Source organism: Megascapheus bottae, chromosome 11, assembly GCF_031878675.1.
Source record: "Megascapheus bottae isolate mThoBot1 chromosome 11, mThoBot2.hap1, whole genome shotgun sequence".
Lineage (NCBI taxonomy): Eukaryota > Metazoa > Chordata > Mammalia > Rodentia > Geomyidae > Megascapheus > Megascapheus bottae.
The window spans coordinates 51,263,000-51,283,905 of record NC_143519.1 but is presented as its reverse complement, the minus strand read 5'-3'; the positions used below and the strand labels follow the sequence as shown (position 1 = coordinate 51,283,905).

The window sequence follows — 20,906 nt, the reverse complement described above, 5'->3', positions numbered from 1 at the left end:
TGGAACCAACCCAGATGCCCCTCAGTTGATGAGTGGATCAACAAGATGTGGTATTTATACACAGTGGAATTTTATGCTGCTGTCAGAAAGAACGACATCGCGCTATTTGTAAGGAAATGGAAAGACTTAGGAAAAATCATATTAAGTGAAGTAAGCCAGACTCAAAGGAACATAGGCTCAATGGTTTCCCTCATTTGTCATAATCAGTAGAAACCTTGGGCTCTCCTAGCACAGATTTACAATAGAGCCAAACATAGATAAATAATGCCATATAGTATGACAATAAATGAAAGAACCTCCAGGATATAGAAACAAAAGCCATATAATATAAGTGATTGTTGTCCTTAATGTACTGTACTATCTCTCATCTCTTTTGCTGTACCTTGGTTATCTCACATTGTTACAGTATTTCACCTTTTTATCTGATATATTGGATATATGTGTAAAAAAAAAAGACATGGCTTAGGTAACTGCAGGAATGGGTGGATTTGGGAGGGATGGGGAGAATGATGAAAGGGGTGGCAGTGACCAACATGCATTATACTCCTGCATTGACATGGTAATTTAAACTCCTTTACACCCACTTAAAGAATAAAAAAATAAATTTATGATTTAGGGTCTATAAGTTTATGATAAACTTACTTTGTGACTTCTTATTATTTGAGGACAAAATATCAATTACTTAGCATGAAATGTTACTTTTATGGTATGTTTTCTGACTCATCTTTTCAGCTTGTTGTTTGTCACTTATTCCCACCCATCATGTCCAGTTCCTTTTGTCCTATAACATTCCAGTAAGACTTCATCACTTTCCTTGGGAAACCAGCCTTGATTCCCCTTCAACTCTCTCCCTTGATACTAATTCTGAGTCCTCTCTTTACCTTGATGAGGACATTGTCTCTCTCTTTCTTTCTTTCTTTTTTATCATAACATTTGTGTCTATGTGTTCACAGTCATATTGAATTTAAAACATAAACATTTTAACAGTTATTCTGCAGTCTCTGTGAGCTATTTGAGAGTAGAAATTATGTCCTTTATTTGTGTTGCTCTACTGTGTAGATCACAGATTCATACCTTGAAAAATACTTAATATATATTGAAATTTGAGTGAAGATAACTGGGGAGAAGTGGAATAATAACTATCTCCTATGATCTTTTAACAATGTTTTTATATACTAGACAACATTTTAGTAAAAACACTAATCCAGATTTTTATCACTAAGATAGATTTTTATTATCAAGTGACTCATGTAAACTTTAAATTAAGATTTCTATACCTCTTTTATAATATTGCTAGCTAAAAATAGGAGCAAAGAAAGCAAACAAATGCCATCAACTGATCTCCATACTCAAGATTTCCAGAACCCCCTTAAAGTTTGTCTTTATAGTTGGTGAGATATCAGTGGATTCATAGACATGGATTGGTTGTGATAAGGGAAAGCACATATTCCAATCAAGCCTCTCAATATCTGATTGTACATGAAAGCTGTTTTTGTTGAGGCAGACTCAACCAAACCTAACTGGACAAAATCATAGCCTACTCATCAATTGTCATGTCAGCTCCAATGACACTCGAACTCTTCCAAAGGAAAGGAAGGGAACTTTTTGGGGGGTATGATTGCCTTTCTAACTGCTTGGAATTATGCCCCAATGCCCAGGATTTGCATCAAACTTTATACCCATGGGATTGTTAAGACTTGGTTTTGCTTTCCTTGCCTTGCCTCTTCTACCCTATTTAGATCAGAGCATAGGCTCAAGATCTTATGTACTGTTGGCAAATTCTTGACTTTGCTAACTTCATTTTTCTCATTTTTCAAAATATGCAACTGACATGTGTACCAAAGATATACTTATATCAAATAGAATTTTTTCTTTTGAAATGTGTGAAAGATAAAGGTTTCCCTTAAAGAAGGGCATTGTAAGAGACCAGAGATAGAACTGCCCTAGCCTTCCATGGGTTGTCAGAGAATAGAGGTAGGATCAACAGTCTGGGGATCCAAAGACATGAGCATTTTGTACAATTTGCTGTAGCTAGTGATTTTTCAATGATCGTTTTCCTAAAGTAATTAGAAAAAAAGTCTGAAAAGAGAAAGGAAATTACAGACCTTGACCCTTTTATTGCCTATTTATTGTTTCTGTGGCTGATATGTGATGTGGTGTGTGTGTGTATGTGTGTGTGTGTGTGTGTGTGTGTGTGTGTGTTGTCTCACCTTTAGATAAAAAGTGAAAAGAAGAGCATTCAGTCCCAAAGTGATACATGACAAGTAGGAAGAAAGCAAATCTAAATGGCCTCAGGGCTTAGCTATAGAAGGACATACTGGTGTGGTTCTGTGGAAGAGTCCTGACAATTAGCTTAAATACAGACCACAGCTCTGGAACAAGGCAGAAATATGCCTATAGGCATTTATTAAACTTCTGGCACCAAGTGTCTTTTATAGTTTGCCCCCTAAGCTGTGACTGGAACGAAATATGGTCATTTTTCCTCACACTGTTCCCTGCACACATTTTTACAGTAGCAAAGACCACATTTCACTTTACCTTTTCCTAATAGGGCACCCTTGGGAGGTGGGGAGATTCCAAGGTCCCTTGGGCAGGCAATCAAAAAGGGTTGAGAGTAGCAGAGGCATTTATGTCTCTCTCCAGGGCGTGTGGGAGATGCAGTTAAAAAGGAAATGAAACAAGCAAGGAAAGCAATGGGGTAGAAATTTAAACGGCATGTGTCCAGGAGTGTTTCAGCAGGCGGACGTTCAGCCTGGGGCAGGGAATACAAGGCAGGCACCCATCCACCTCCTCACCTATTTCTCTCTGACAGCTGTCATCTTCACTTGACCAGAGATGGTTGAGGGCATTAAATACTTTATTACATTATCCAGGCCATTGTTCCTCTCTATTAGTAAGGACATTGACCATAGATATGTCTGGTGCTCTCTATATGATGATTTAGACCCAGGCTACATGATTATAGAAGAATTCGGACAGAATAAAATTTCTTATATCTTGCAGTTGAAGGTTTAACATCATTATGTGCAAGTTATAGGTAAGCAAATAAGATATCAAAACAAAACAATAGGAGTTGCCTAATTTTCTGGTATTCATCCATTATTTAAATAAATAAACCAGAGTAATAAATCTTTATGATTGTATTTTATGAATATAGCTCTATGTATTCAGTATTTATATTGAAACATTCATTTTAATACTGCCAATACAAAGCCAGGCATGTATAAATAATTGAGAGTGCAAATATCTACAGGACACAAAATTAAGAATTTTGTTACTATCACCACTCACATAATAAACTGGCCTTTCCTTCCTGTTACCATAAATATTTATGTTTCTTTTAATCTTGATTTCATAAAAAACATGAGTTTCTATAGACTTTATCCTTATACCATTTCTATAGTGAAATGTCTTTACTCACAATGTAAGTTTTTATTGTGATTAACCTTCATCATTTTTTTCTGTGTTAGAAACAAGAAATGCTGAGTCAAGATTTTTATTCTCTGTGGGCCAATACATTGCAGAGGTTAAAAAAAGTAAGCAAACAAATAGAAGATTTAAAGGTGCATTTACATGCAATTTCAGACCAACTAAGATAAAGGAAGTATTGTTTTGTGATGTCCGGTTTTATTATGGATTTCTAACACTTGAATCTATAATTTAAATGATAGGTAATATATTCCAAGGTATCCTCAATTATAATTTTTGTTTGTTTCTTTTCTGAGCAGCATGCAAAAAACTCAAAAGACACTTAATTGTATCATTCATTTATTTTTATTATATTTTATTTTTTGCCAGTCCTGGGCTTAAGCTCAGGGCCAGAGGACTGTCCTTGGATTTTTCTCAAGGCTAGAACTCTACCACTTGAGCCTCAGTGCCACTTCTGCCTTTTTCTAAGTATGTGGTACCAAGGAATCGAACCCAGGTCTTCGTTCATGCTAGGCAAGCACTCTACCACTAGGCCAAACTCCAGGCCCCATTCATTTATTTTTTAATGTTCAATACAAACTTGCATAAAATCAACAGACAAACAATAAGTAGACTCAAATAGAGAATGGTTTCATTTATAAACTAGCTTTTAGGTAGAAAGTATACACCTAAATGTGATGGATATACATATATGTCTGTTTATATATTCTCTATTCGAGAGTCTTTACGTCGTCATCACTCAACTCATATTGTTCCTATAGTATTCCTATAATACACTAGGTATAGTATAATACTGCCTTTCTATCCCTTTTTCTGCCCAATGCTCATGGTCTTTTGAATCCATCATGCTCATCTTGTTTTCCATGGGAAACATCAAGTCTACTGCATCTCAAGATTCTAGCTAATGCTTTGTCTGAGATGTTCATTCTGAAGGTGTTCCACTTTTCTCATCCTGGGAAGTTATTCTCAGACATTTTGTTATCAGGACAGCCTCCTTTGTTATCTCTCTTTCCATTGCTGTACTTTCTCTATTGCACTTTGACACAGTCCTCTTGTGGGTAATTTTACATGGTTAGGAGGCATTTCATTCTCTGCTTTATCCACAGGCCACAGAAATGTATGGTAAACTGATAAACTGATAAATTCAACTGAGTATGTTGAATTGATGAATCAAGAGGAAGAACTGTAAAATGATGAAAGAAAATCTACAAACTGTAGGAAAGAATGGCTATGGAACTCATTAAAGAAGTCTAAGTGGCAATAAACATATGGCAAATGCTTAAATTTACAGAGTTAAAAAATTTTTAACTGAGATAACACGTGTTTACCATATGATTAGCCAGAAAGCTGTGATGCAGGAACTTCTAAGAGATCTGAGTCCTTAAGTTATCTTCTTCCTATATTTTTGGTGGTAGAAGTCTGAATTGCTACTGCTAAAACTAAATAGATATTTTCAAGGGAGTTCTGGGTTTTGTGGAACTCATTAAGTTCATTCATTTAACTTGTCAGACATTCTTTATTTTTTGAGTGAAAATTCTAACATATTTTTATTATCTTTAAGTGCTCGCACAACAGAGTTGTCATTTAACAAAGCAATTGACGAATTAATGCATCTTGATCAATGTCACCTCTTTCAACATTCTCACCCATCCTTCCTCCTACCCAACCCTTCCTCATTCTTAATTTGTAGAATATACATTGGATTCTTGACTTCATTCTTCTATTGTTTCCTTCTTTTTTCTCTATCTCCCCTTGCTCCTACCCCATCCTTTGTAAGTATTCATGTTCTGGTATTTATTTTGTTGAGTTTTGACTTTGCCTTTCTAAGGAATTTTACTATTTGAGTTTTCTTGAGTGTCTACTATATTTTCTTTATGAAAAACAATACAAAAGCACAAATACAAAATGGTATGTAATTAAGTGCTGAAGACTCATGCCTGTAATTCTATCAGGAGACTGAGTCTGGGAGTTTTAGTTTGAAATAACCTTAGGCAGTAAAATCATAAGAGACTCATCTCCAGTTAACTATGAAAGAAAGAAAGAAAGAAAGAAAGAAAGAAAGAAAGAAAGAAAGAAAGAAAGAACAAAAGAAAGAAAGAAAGAAAGAACAAAAGTTAGAAAGAAAGAAAGAAGAGAGAGAGGGAGGGAGAGCATGAGAGAAAGGAAGGAAGGAAGGAAGGAAGGAAGGAAGGAAGGAAGGAAGGAAGGAAGGAAGGTAGGAAAGGAGGGAGGGAGGGAGAGAATAAGAAAAAGATGAAAAGAAGGAAGGAAAGAAAGAAGGAAGGAAACTCAACATGGTACTGGCTGTACTGGAGGCCTAGATACTTAGGAGGTTTTGATCTGAGGATTGCCCTTTGAAGCCACCTCCAACAAATATACCCAAAATGACAGAAATGAAGCTTTGATTCAAGCGGTTGAACCAAAAATCTCATATACAGAGTCCAAGTCCTGAAGTCCAGCCCCAGGACAGGTACACACAAAAAATGTATAGGACTATGTGATAGGTTTGTTTAACTAGAACATTTCAGCTGAAGGTTCATTAACACTGGCAGATCTTCTGTATTACACATCCCTTACACCTGCACTGCCACTTCTATGGATGTATGGTACAAATTCAAGTGGCTAGTGCATAAACGATGTTGTACAAGAATATTTACTAGAGTATTACTAATATTGTGATAGGAATTACAGACTTAGTATTTGTCTATAATATGAAGGGCAATGATAGTACATCCATTCCATGAATTATAATTCTGGTATTAAAACAATAGGCATATTTTATTATGTAATAAAAGAAAGGTCTAAAGTAATGGGAGTGGAATCCATTTTGATAAAAACAATGAAGTAGTGCTGGGAGTTTGGCCTGATGGTAGAGTGCTTGCCTAGCACGCATGATGACCCGGGTTTGATTCCTTAGTACCACGTACATAAAAAAAAAGCTGGAAATGGTGCTATGGCTCAAGTGGCAGAATGCCAAAGACAGTGGTCAGGCCCTGAGTTCAAGTCTCAGGACTGACAAGACACAAAAACCAAAAACAATGAAGAGCAAAATGGCATCTCTTCCCGTGAATAATTTTGTACACTCCTGTGCAGATGTGCATGTATGCTTCTATGCTGTGTTGGAAAAATATCCCTGACCAACACCAACCACCTCTGGTTTTGTATGGGGTAGAAAAAATTAGGGTATAAGTGGCAAATTGGCAAATTTTTCTTTACACATCCTAGAATTATTTAATTAGCATCAGTGAATTTGCATCTATGTTTTTTCTCATATTCATGATGAAATGCCTGACAGAAGCAACTTTACAGAAGGATTTTTTGTGACTTTTACTCTGAGAGAGAAGGAGAAGGAAGGAAGCAGAAAGAAAGCAAATACAGGAAAGGGCTAGAAAAAAATGTAGCTTCCCAGGCATGTCCCCAGTGAACTAAATCCTCTAACTAGACCCCACTTCCTATTTCCCACCAATGTTATCATAATAGGAAATCACCGAGTAATGAATCAATTCATGAAGACAGATCTCTGGAAATGCCTGTAGATATTCTCAGTGGTATGCTTTGTTAATCTCCTATGTATTTCTCAACCTGACCAATGTATTGATTAATGTATTGATGATCCATTCATAAATTTTCCTTTGTAGTACTGGGGATTAAATCTGGGGTCTTGCCATGATTACCCAGTGCTCAACCACTGAGTTACAATTGAACCTCTGTTCATTTTTACATTTAAAACAGGGAAGACGTTTTTTAAAGCAAAAGAAAGATTCAAATAAGTAGTAGTGATGATGAGATGGAGAAGAAGATGATGCTAATAAGACTTTGTGACTTGTTGCACAGGGATATGAGTTAGGCAAAAATTGGTCACTGTTCTCAGAAATCCAACAAACTGAGACACACACACAAAAAAAATGGAGAAGACAGAAAAAACTTAATTGTTTACCAAAAACTATAGGAAACATCTTTACTCAGAAAGAAGGATAGGTGGTTGAATGACATTCATAGCAATATGGCAGAGAAGTGGTATAAAGTCACTTAAATGACAAGTTCACATTTGAGAGGTAGCTTCCAGAAGTTCCCTCTAGTGAGTGGAGGAGGGATCAGATTGAATAATGATGGCACAATACCAAGCAAAATAAGGATTCCTCACACTCCATAGTATGAAGCATGTGGCCTAACTCATCTCTTTCACATAAGGCCTGTGTCATAATGGCCATTGTACACTGGAGGTCAATTGGTGCAGAGAGAGGTTCACATTGACTGGATGGAAGTGGCTCAAGGATTGGAGCCCAGATAAATCTAACCCACAGCCATGGTGATTCGTTGCCTTGGGAGCAACTTTCTAGGGTTGGGATGCCATACAAGTCTGAGAAATTGAGGATCCTACATGACATCTACTAGGCAGGTGATGTAACTGAATTATTAGGGCCAAATGGATCCAAGGACATACTTGTCAATAAGAACTTGCAAGGTTCAAGATAGATGTGTAATTTTGTTATAGAAGACAGATGTCATCTGCTATCCAGTTTTTGTCCTGAACCTCATGTTTAATTAATTATATCATAGCACAGAAAATAGAGTTTCAAAAAAGGTTGTTTTTTGTTGTTGTTGTTGTTGTTCTTTTTTTGGTCCTGGGGCTTGAATTCAGAACCTGGTCACAGTCCCTGAGCTTTTTCATGATCAAGACTAACATTCTATCTCTTGAGCCACAACTCCATTTCCAGCCTTTATTTATTTAGGTTTTTGGTGGTTAATGTGAGATAAGAGTCTTCTAGACTTCCCTGTCCCAGCTGACTTCGAACTATGATCCTTAGATCTCAGTCAAGGTTTAACATTAAGATGGGAAGAATCCTCTTCCCTATCCATAAAAACATTTCGTAGTGTGTAGGAACTCTGTACCTTTAGTGAACATCTATAAAGATGGTCTAATGTGTTCTCTGATATGTTATAAAATAAGCACAAGAAGGCATCTGGGTGTATTTTTGTGTGTTTTGAGGGAGAAGACACAGATAGGGGTTGAAATGCAGGATGTCATGTTAAATATAAATATGGGACATCATTATTATCACAAAAGGAGGCTGAATTCTCGGTGTGTAAAAGCATTACGCTTATTCTAGGCAGTATTTTGTTGCTGTGACTAAATACTTGGGATAAATAAATAGGGAAAGGCTTATTAGGCTCACGGTTTCAGAGATTGCAATCCATGGTCAGCTGACTCTATTGCTTCCTGTCTAGTGGCAAGGTGGAAAAGTGATGGTGGAAAGGGTGGTGAAGGAAATGTATTTAGCTTATGGAGGCCACAAAGGGAAGAGGTGGGTAGGTCAGGGATAAGATTCATCCTACAATTGCATTTCTTCAGTGGCTTACTTCCTACAACTAGGCCCTATCTCTTAAGTTTCTATGGCCTCCCAATAATGGCTTGGCAATTTGAATCCACCTGTGGATTCTTCCATTAATACAGAGTACTAATGATCAAATTACTTTTCAAAATCCCACCCCAGAACACAGCAGATATGGGAACCAAGACTTGCATACTTGCTCATCTCGTATCCAAACATAGTAAGGTCCAAAGTTATGCAGTTTGAGGAAAGCTTCCAGAAGGAGGCCTTTTTTATGAGTGATTCCTGATCTCATCTATTAGAAATGAGGCAGTAAATCATATGAGCACTGATTCTTCCATAAATTCTGTGACAGTGAAGATGATCACTGCATTTTAAAGAAAGGAGGACTTCAACTCAACTGCTAAGCTTACCTAACAAAGGTTAAGAAGACACCCAAGGTCTTCAAAGACCAGGAGAGGGATTTGGTCAAGTTGGTCAACTCCTCAGGTTTGTTGAGGAGACATTTTAGAGTTTGTATATCTCATAAATGCATTAATTAGCATCTGGAGTCTTGGGGATCTCCAACATGGTCAGATCTTGTAGACTTGAGGAATGACTGTGTTCAGGTTTGAGGTATTTCTTGATCTGGAGGAAGCAAGAGCAAACAAGGCCCTATTTGCATCCTTATCGTCCAGGGGATACTGCTTCTCTATTCTACCTGCCAGCGGTTTCTATCTAGAGAATACACACAAAAAATTTTCTACCTCTTGGACCACAAGAATGAGCTAGTGTTTTAAAGCCATCACCATGAAAAATGAAATTGTTTGCACATTCTTTCTGTGAAGTTGCTTTCAAATCTGTTGAAAGAAGAAGGGAAAAAATATCATGACCAAAATGAGCATTAAGAAGAGGGCGGGGGGGATAGAACAGATGATATTTATGACTGACTGAGATTTTTCAATCTCAGCAGCTAAAATGTTGAACTTGGGATCACTGGAAATGGGAAGAGCTGTTTTAACAGATGGTAGGCAGCTCTTGTCAGAGAAGACTGTTCTGAGCATGAACCTATTTGAGTAGTTCATATCTGTATAAATTAACATTTTTAAAGCTATCATATTCTCAGGAGATTTCTTGAGGTAAACATTTGAAGTGTTCCATTTCTTTCCTTGGAAAAACCTAATATTTGGACAAACTTAATTTTATGCATTTAAAACCTATACATTTCAAAGTCAAATGGACAATGGCCATATCCTAAAACAATGCAGAAAGTTGATAGTTATAAAGGCTATTTTTCTGTAAGTTCTGTTGTTTGAACAGTTCCTTAGGATAAACATCTGCCTACTTGAAACTGTATTAGGAAAATAACTTCATTTAAGTATTTCCTCATAGTCCTCTGATACAAATTTTATATAACAGTCTACCAGGTGAGGAGAAATGGAAGTAATTTGTCATGTCTAAATTAATCCACTTTAAAATTTTTAAGTAAAAAGTGCAATAATTTTAACCCACAACTACATAACATTGAATTTTGTCAGTTCTTTCTTTAGATTTTTCTTTTTTAAAACTGGCCCAGTGATAGCTAAAGTACCAATGGGCCCAGTTGCTCTCAGTAGGTGTAAAACTAGATATTGTTAATTAAATAGACAGTTGTAAGCCCAAGTGAAGGCTACCCACAGTAGAAAGGAAATGTTGGCTGGGAGTTTGGCCTAGTGGTAGAGTGTTTGCCTAGCATGCATGATGATCCTGGTTCAATTCCTCGTACCATATACATAGAAAATCCAGAAGTGATGCTGTGGCTCAAGTGGTAGAGCAGTAGCCTTAAGGAAAGCCCAAGGACAGTGCTTAGGTCCTGAGTCAGTCCCTAAGACTGGCGAAAAAAAGTCTAAGAATTCTAAGAATATGAAGAAGGGAAACAAAAATCATCTGTCACCATCATAAAAATGAGAAGGAACATTAATTCATAGGGGATTTGTGATGCTTGTAATTATTATAAGAACTCAACAAAAATATCAGTATCATCTACTCATTGAAGTAATTTTGAAATGTCCTCTTCTTAAAAGTTAATAGTAAATAATTATTCAAACCCATACAACTTTCATTCCAACAGTGCCTTACCCCATGTCTGAAAAGTCACCATTTTTCATCTCTTCTGTGGTGGATTTTCCAGTTGTTTCTGCCATATTCCATCCATTTAAACCATATGACAGCAGCAATATTTCTTTTGTAAATGAGTTCAGTAACCTATTGTGAAAGATGAGGAATTCAGCTGCTCTCTACGTCAGTTCCCTCTGCTCACCTTTGTTAGCTAGTTATGTTATAAATTTTATTTTGGTTACCTAAAAACTTCTAAATAATATACTCAAGCCTCTCAATCTATCATCTCTGGCTGGGATTTCCAGACAATCAATAGGAGGAGAATTATGACCTTGACCATAACTTCCTCTGGATAGCCATTCCATTGTTTTCACATTGTTTGAGTTTCTAGTGCTGATATTCTATTCAACCCAGATGTGGGGTGCCTTCACAACCCACAGACTAATGTCCCAGCCTTCCCTCTGTGGGAAGTTTCCCAGTTTCACTCTGGATGTAAGTAAATTCCATCACTGTTGAGGCCATGAAAAAACAGTTTGGTGAGGGTAAGGCTGAAAGATAAATATTGGTATAATTGTTTCACACAGATTAAAAACTTGAACTACCACTAGTTTTTTTGCTTTTGATTTTTGCTTAGTTTTCTACACTCAGTGTCTTCTTTTACTGCTTTGGAACTTTGAACATTTCTTGAGCTTCACTCTTGTAAGTGGGGACTGTCTGTATTAATGCAGTTTCAGTTTCATCAAGTCCCATCTTTGCCAGTGTAACTATGGACCTATTGAATTTGTACTTTGTTACTGTAATTTCAGTGGGACTTTGGAGAAGAAGGAGAATCCAGGGTTGACTGGCCTATAATCTGGAATAGAAAGCCTTGTACTTTACATTCTCATCTTTGTTCTTCAGCCCTCAGTTTTGGACTCTGTATTGTAGAAGTCACAATGAATGCACCTCAGTAAAGAGATCTCTTTCTAGGGAGTCTTTATCCCTTTCTCGTTTATAGAGTCTATTCAATTCCTATACAGTCCAGGTAGAGCCCTACGTCCTACTGTTTCTTCCTCACAAACACATCATTCCAATTAAATAGAAAGGCTCCTAATTTCCTGGAGATAACTTTAATTTCCTGCATTTATACTTCTATTCTTCCGTTCCCTCTCCATAGTGTGTCCCAACTGCCCACATATCTGCTACTTGAAATGCTGTTGAGCCAACACCAGTACAGGACAATGATCAGTTACTTCTCTTAACTTTCTCTGATCCCTGTTACAGGTTTTCTCTCCCCTCTCTGTGAGTTTTATCATATTCACTTGGAATCATAGCTCTATACATCATTTTCCAGCACCCAGTCTTATGGAGAATGGGGTATGTGTCTTACACAGTTGTATTCGCTACAATTTTTAGAACAGTGGGACAATAGGAGAGACTTGTAGAGTTCTTGTTGACCCCTAAACACCTTCTTGTCCACTCCCAGACCTGTTTCTTATAATTATTTCTGTATCAAAGTCCTTGTTTCTTTGATCATTTGTCTTAAGTTTTCTTAGTGTTGACTTTCTGCACTTGAACATGTACTTAAATGGTACGGTCAATTAGTATGGATGGAGTGGGGGGGGGGTAAGGAGGAGGTCCTTAGTATGACGTGTGCAGGAGTGATGAAAACTGACTAAAACATAAAAACAGTTTGTGAAAATATTCCAGTACTTCACCAATCTTGAGTGGCATCTTCAGTCTTAAAGATTGGAAACTTGGAGAAGAATCTCAAGCGGTAGGTGAGATCAGGCTGAAAACATGACTTCTTTGAATGACTGCAACCTCTGAAGTGCCATGTGCCAACTCCAAGGCCTTTCTTTATATATTTGTGTGTGTGTGTGTGTGTGTGTGTGTGTGTGTGTGTGTATCTTTCTATACTAGGACTTGAATGCAGGGCCTGGGTGATGTCCCTAAGCATTTTCATTCAAGGCTGGCACTTTATAATTTGATTCAGTTCTACTTCCAGCTATTTAGTAGTTAGAAATAGAGTCTATAGTATTTCCTTCCAGGCATATCTTCCTATCATGACCCTCAAGATCTTTAAGTATCAGACTACTGAGCTAGGATTACAGGTGTGAGCTACAGGCCTTCATTTTGCTGCAGGTGTAAACAGCTTTTAGTTGACTAACAATACAGGTTTAGTTCAAACTCATTGCATGTGTTAGATGTAGGCCAGCTATTCTACGTGTCCTCTCCATTTGGGAATGCATTATATGAGATACATACTGGACTTGCAATAACAGAAAAGGAATAATGGTGATCCTTTGTAGATAATCAAATAGTTAGTTGTAGAAGACAGCATACTATGGGATAGTCTTTGGCATACTATGGGATGTCTTTGGCATGGCTAGTCTAGTATAAGACAATCCTGCTTTATGTCTCTCCACTCATGCTATTCCTCATGAGTGAAGGTTCTTATTTCACTGTGTAGCATCACTCTATAAACCAGTATGATGCAATATTATAAACCATTTCTGGAGAAAATATAGACATTTTAATCTCTTTAAAGACCCAAGTTCTGCAAATTCTATAAGGTATAAAACAAATTTGCCTTGCTCTGGAATTTACATCTTCATACATATTCCCTGTATCTAACCAGAATTCTCTTTGCTCTGAAGACCCAATCTCATAAACACACAGGTTTTATTTTTTTTCAACAGCTTCATTTTTTAAAATCCTTTATTACTTTCCCTTTGAAATTCATTCTTTCAATCAATGTTTGTTGAGGTTTCATAGTAAGCCAGAATTCATTTTTCATTCAAAGACACAATAGTGAATGAGACAGACCAAATATTGGTTCTCCTAGAATTTATAGACTCAGATAATAATAGTTACAATTATCAAGTGCTGAAAGTCTTACACTACTGCATGGTTTAATTCTCACAACAGTCTTATGAGGGATGCATTAGTATCCTATTTTACAAGTGAGAAAACAGAAACTCTGAATAGCATCCCCAGAGATCTGTAAATAGGACTGGTGACCATGACTAAGGCTGTATCCACACATTGCTGCAGTTTATGGTGATGTAATGAGTGGTCCCTTTTTGCCTGCCATTACTGAAAGCCCTGCATAATACATATGGGCCTTTGCCCCTTTTCTGTGACATGGCAACCACACATCTCAATTGCCATTCTTTATTGCTTAGAATCTCCTCAGTAATTCTCTTTTATACAATGTCCCTATCCATTGTTAGTTTAGCCACTGGATTATGAAACAGGAGAACGTCTGTCACATTATACATTTCTTTCCTTTCTTAAACATAGGTTTAGCAATCTGAAGAACTTTAATACACAATTCATAAATGAAAACACTTATTACACAGAAATGCTTCACTTTTGATATAAAACCAGAGTTACAGTGAATGCTAAGCAAATCGACTATTTGTCTGACAATCAGGTGGACCAGAGCTGGCAGAAAAAAAGAATTTAAACTCACTAGAGATGAACTGTATTAACAACTTGTGTCTCAGCTCTGGTCCCTACTTTGCTTTTTACTCATAAATTATACAAGCAATTTTACTCATGGAGATAAACGAAGCCCTTCCTTGTCAATCCCCCTCTATGCCCCATGATGCAGATGAGCTGATAAACAGACTGCTAGTTATATTAATGTTTTGCAATGTATGATTCAGTGTTGTTTTCTGCTAAACCAACCTTCCTTGCTTTGAATATTTACCTTCTTAGCCCATTATGCTTTGCCTGCAAGAAGTGTTGGAGGTTGGCCAACATTATTCTTCTACAATAGGTGACAGATTTCAGGAATTATCAGAGTATAACACTAAGTGATCTTTTATACATTAAAATGAAATACCAGAACTGCCTAACAGATGACAACTTGAAACTAGGGAAGAATAATTCCTATTCATAATGAATTACCTTAAAGAGTCCCACTTATGAATATTTATAAGAAGGTCGCTATGAGTAACTTGACTTTTCCCAAATCTGTTTCAAAACGAGCCACCTAAGATTCTGGTCCTAACTGAGTTTGCCACCACCCAGCAGAGATCTCTGAGAGAAACAGAAAATAGTGCCGGAGATGATCTCTCCCTAAGGGCAATATCAAAGCAATGATGAACCCTAGGTCTGGCATGTGAAGATAGACTTTGAATCAGGACCTAGAAAGTGAGGAACTGCTAGGGTAGCATTACATAAAGTATTTTCACCAAAATTATACATAATGCAGAGCTTTGGACTAGTCTAATTATTCGTGCATCACTGTGTTGGATTTGCCTTGACAAAATGGAGGAATATATTTACTTTTTACAGAGTGCCAAAGGCTATGGTTTAGAATATTTGTTCTCCACCTAGCATAGCTGAGTGGCCTTAGGTTAATAAATTAACTTTTCATGATGTTTCCATCATAGCTCTTTTAAGGATAAATATGACAGTGGCTGGCCTTTGGGGTTGCCATTTGCATCTTTAATTATTCACTTATAAATTATTATTAATATTATTTATAATGCATTTTCTGGATTGCCATAGTTTATGTTATTATTTTCAACTAATCTTCACTAATCCTTTAGTGAAGACTGTTATGCAGGGTGATTTGGTATTCCTTGTCCTGGGAGACTCAAAAGAATAGAATCTCAAGTACATTGTGTGGATACGCATGTGTGTGTGTGTGTGTATGTGTGTGTGTTTGCATGTGTGTGCTGATAGTAGGACTTCAACTGAGATCCTAACACTCACACTTGCCTTTTCTTGCGTAAGTTTGATACTTTACCACTTGAACCAAACTTCTAAGCTTCTTTAGACATGTTTTTTATCTTTGTACCTCTTGTTTAAAATATGCATGCTTCCAAATGAGACTATATCTCATGATAACATGTCTGTTTGGTGGTGGTTGACTACTGTTGTAAAGGTCTCCAAGATTTTGCTTCTGACCATTAAAAAGTTCCTTAAAAAATCAGCCTTTATGACTGACTCTTTGAAGCTTTTAAGGAAATGAGTTTGATTTTAAGAGAATAGACATTTGCAGTAAAATAATACACCAAATCGGCCATGAAGTTATTGTTCACAGTATTAAGGTCAACACTGTAGCTTTGAACAGGGCTCTAGAATGGAAATTTTCATAGAATCAGAATTTTAATAAGAGGGTTAAATTGTGTTTTTGATCAAAATCAAAGTGACCTGACTTGTGAATGTCTTCAGACTTTATTTTGGATGGGGGGACAACCTATAATATTACTTATTGAACATTAAATACTAGGTAATACAGAGTTCAAGGCAAAGCAAAGTGAAATTATTTGCATTTAGTTGAAAAAAGAAAAAAGAAGAATCACTAAAGGCTCCAGAAATTGAAGTCTAGACAGGGTGAGTGACTAAACCAGGGAACAGCAGAGGCAATAATTGCAATTGATCCTGACAGCTTTGTCTCCATCAGGCTGTGCCACAGAGGGAAGCCACCTACAGAGTTAGCACAGAAGGACAGATTCCCTTCCCTTTACTTCACACTTATTCCAAACTCATGTGACACTTCAGATTTTTTTCTTGTAGTGGAAATATAAATTTCTTTCCAGAGCAAGTTATGAAGTATCTCCCAAGAAAGACTAAATTTTACTCTGGAAAATAATATTCCCTTAACTGAGATTAAGGAGAAAAGCAGACGCCATGTTCCTAACAATTAAGAGTAAGAATTGAGTGGCAGAATCTGATTTACTTTAATGTGTACACATGTTTTGTGCAGAGCTTTACATATAACAGTATATAGTAACATTGGTTGAATTTTTCATGTTAATTTCTTGGAGCAGCAAAAATTTGTCTGACAGGTTTCTATTGGGAAAGGTGGTATAAAATTATGTTATATATTGTTAAAAATAATTTCATTTAGCTGGGCACCAGTGGCTCATGGCTATAATCCTAGCTACTCAGGACGCTGAGATCTGAGCATCTCAATTCAAAGCCAGCCCAGGCACTAAAGTCCGTGAGACTCTTATCTTCAATTAACTGACAGAAAATCGGAAATGGGAGTGTGGCTGAAGAGGTAGGGCACTGGCCTAGCCTGAGCTGAAAAGCTTAGGGACAGTGTCCAGGCCCAGAGTTCAAGCTCCATAACCGACCAAAAAAAAAACCCCAAAATCATTTCATTTTCTTTCCACCTCATCTTTCCTCTTCTCTTCCTGTTTTATTTTTTGTTTTTGTTTGTTTGTTTTGTGGGTCATGGGGCTTGAACTCAAACTGGGCAGTTGTCCCTGAGCGCTTCAGCTCCAAGCTACCGCCCTACCCTTGAGCCAAGCCCCACTTCTCGTTTTCTAGAGGTTAATTGGAGATGAGAGTCTCAGGTCCTTTTGTGCCTGGGCTGACTTTGAACCTTGATCCTCAGATCTCAGCCTCCTGAGGAGCTAGAGCCACCACACCCAGCCTCTCTTCATGTTTTGAATGGAGTTTTGAGACCTTGAACTTGGGATTCTCCAGCCCCAGCCTTGCTTATCTAGGATGGTAGGCATAAGCTACCATTCCTTGCCATTATTAGTCCATTCTTTTGGCATTCATGCCAAAGTCTGTCCTTTTCTTAGCTGGACTTTATTAGAAGATTTATTTTCTTTCTGTGTAAGTTTCTTCCTCAATAAAAGTAGATGCAAACATCATTTATCCTAATCTTTTGATCATGAATCTAATACCTACATTAGACCTCTAAGCAGGCAGGGGACCGTCTGTTGAGGGGTGGGTTTCTGATCCAGGCCACAGCCCAAGGTTTTCTTTTCCTCTGGAGTCTCTCACTGTCATTGTTGTTACTGAACAGGCTTTTATTTGAGCTCTTCTGCCTCCCACCTCTCTTTTCTTATCATAGTGAGACAAGTTGGAACTTTTCTCAAGGTTCATAAACACTGAAATGAGGGGAAAAAAAGTGAGTGCAAAAATAATAGTGCCCAATACATATTTAATGGCCATGTTTTGCTTTTATGCTAACATTTGCATCCACACAATAACAGAGGGAACCTGAGATCTGAGAAGGATGTGGATATGCATAGAAGGTCTTTCTGGAATATTCTATGGGGATGTAACTGATGATTCAAGCCTGCATACTTCCGGGTTTCATCTGGGTTGTCTTGTTCCATAACAGTTTAGTCCTTCTTGCTAGGCACTCTTTTTCAATCCTTTCCTGAGCTTTTCCTCAAATACTGCATGTGTTTCAGGCCCATCATGAGATGAACTGTTGGCCTCTTTTATTCTGGATTTTTTTTCCCATTACTTCTCTACAGGGATCTCAACCTACAATGTATTGAATTACAGCATTTTTAGCTAGGTTCAAACTTTGTCCTTCTACTTCCTGGTTACAGAGGTTTAAATCCAGAGTATTTGTTTCCATTGATTCTCTCCCCATAGTGAAGTTTAACAATGTGGTGTCAGGAAATGTTACTAGAAAATGATCACTTCATAGTAGCTAGGAAAGAGAAAGAGGGAGGGGACTGGGTACAACTTTCAAAGGCATAACCTAGTGACCCAATCCCTCCATCTAGGTCCCACTTCCATTGGTTCTCCAAATAGCAATACAATCGGCAAGCAATTCCACAACCCTTCAACCCACAGCGAACATTTCCCATTTACACCATAAACTTTTGGCCCTGGCCCATTTCATCATGCAATCTACACTTCAATTACTAGAATCTCCAAAGTCTTAACTAACAGTTCTAACATTGTTCAAAAGTTCACGCTCTAAGTGTCTGGAGATGTAAGGCATACAACTCAGCTGTGAGACCATGTCATGATTCCAGGGTGCAATATTGCACAGAGTAAACATTACCATTCTGAAAAGAGGAATCGGAGAGAAGAATGGAATCAAAGCAAGGCTGAAACTCAATAGGGCAAACTCTAAACCCTGTGTGTATGCCAGAATTGGAGCTTAAACTCAGCACTGGGCCTCACTCTTTTTTCTTTTCTTTTCTTTTTTTTGCCTTTTCACAGTTGATGTTCTTTCACTGGAGCCAGACCTTCACTGGCTTTTTGAAAGTTCGCTGGAGTTAAGAGAAGACGTAAATAATATAAATGAACTTAATTAGCACAGAAAAAGACTAAAGCTAAAGTGCATGATTTGTTCTGAGGAAAGCATAAAACTTCACTGGACAACAGATCTCCATTTTCTCTAATAACATTGATTAAACCACCATCATAATTGCTTTAGTATTAGGTAAGGAATGTTTTATTGTGAAAAAATTCTCACGGAATGTGGAAGCAAGAACCACGCTTGCACTTTAATGCAGCATTGGCACCTGTTCTAATTCAAGATACCATGAGGCCATGTATATGAATAAATGTTTTATATTCATGTTCTAAAGTACATTTATAGCCACATATAATTAAAGGACTGAATAATTAAATAGCAAAACAAAGCCACTCAACCTGGTAAAGTTTTCTTATTGGGAGATGGAGGATACACAAATTGTAACAAGTTTCAGACAGTAGAAAAAGTTTTATTGTTGTTTGATATAATGTTGTGTTCCGAAAACTGCTTTTATTATCTTTAAGTAGTTTTTTAAAGGAATTGCCATTCAACAAAGCAGTTTATGAATATAGTACATCTTAACTTTGATTTGTCTTTAATTTTATTCTTTTTGTAGCTCTCTTCCTGAGAGTGAAAAAATTCTCTAGTTATGTCTCTCTTTTCTCTTCTTGCATTCTCCCTCTATATCTATCTATCTATCTATCTATCTATCTATCTATCTATCTATCTGCCTATCTATCTATCTATCTGCCTATCTATCTATCTATCTCTTTCATCTCTATATCTCTTAAAATCTTACTAATTCTTTAGAAAACAGAGCATAAAATAAAGCTTTGGAACCAATGTGTTTTTACAGAATCAGTATCAAGAAGAAAGAGAAAGGAATGAATAAAGCCATAGAGGAGGTTCATAATCACCCTGTTCTCAAGAAGATTGCACTTCATGATAAACTAATTGCTTGGTGTCTCAGAAAACTTTGGAGAGGAGACCTGGTACAATTGTGTCCCTCCACAATGTCTCCAGAAGGAGAAAGAAAGAATAATGATTCAATTGCCTTTTATCTCCTATGGATTAAAACTTGTTTGCATAGTCTGTTAATATCTTTCACTTCTTAGTTCTACATTGGTGTGCACTGAAGAACATCAGGGAAGCATTGGTATGTCCGTCTGCTTGGAAAAAAAAGATACCTAAGGGATAGGAGGAAAGCAGACTGGGGCCTTGAATCCACAGTAGCCACCAAGCTCCAAGACTTGAAGCAACATGAAAGCAGGCACACTGGATTCATCTGGATGAGCTATAAGGCTATGTAAGAATTAAACAGGCTAGATGAAGGAAGCCATTTAAGAGAATTTCTGTAGTTACCTTTGCACAATGTACTTTCAAGAGAGTGGGACAGAAGCAACAATTACAGCAATAATTAGAGTTATAGAGTTAAGCAAAACTTGACTTATAACAAACACCTTTTATTAGTTATAGACAGAGAAGCTAAGAATTGTCTGTCAGTCAGTATTTTAGGTGTAATGCAGGGAACCTTTGGTGAAGACCAGTGTGATGAGTACAAGAATTCAGCCTAACTGAGCTTGTGATGCAGGCAATCAATCTACCTCCCCCTACACACACACACACACACACACACACACACACACACACACACACACACACACACACAGGCGGCCAAGATTAGTAAAGGTATAATGTGACTAACCATCTTTTGATCCACAGTTTAAAGATGTCAGTATCTTGAATTTTTAATTTAATGTACATGTTGGCAACTGTGGTAGGTATTTATTGAATGGCTCCTGAAGGTCAGGTTCTAGTCCACTAGGTGTGAATGAAGGAAGGACAGATAACACGTCAGACAGTAATAGAACTGTGGAGGAGAATGAAGTGGTAAGATGGATTCAGGGTATGTAGCAGATATATAGGGCTGCTCTCTGGTGAAGGACAAACAAGGGAAATCTGCAGTTAGATAACACTACAGGTTCACAGGTACATAATTTTCAAAGTAAAAAATAAGTAATCTGACTATAACTTATTAGTGTTATCATGATATTCTTCGTTTTATTGTTATACCTACAGATAGTTCTTTGTGCTATTATTCAAAA

General features: G+C 37.2%; 1 long non-coding RNA gene across 1 annotated transcript; it reads left to right on the top strand.

The window, feature by feature from the left end:
* The first annotated feature begins 7,699 nt into the window (after nucleotides 1-7,699).
* LOC150057066 (uncharacterized) lies at nucleotides 7,700-19,775 on the top strand. The gene is made up of 3 exons (XR_016537036.1): nucleotides 7,700-7,828; nucleotides 18,765-18,987; nucleotides 19,658-19,775. It is a non-coding gene; the product is annotated as an uncharacterized LOC150057066 (long non-coding RNA).
* Nucleotides 19,776-20,906: the final 1,131 nt, after the last annotated feature.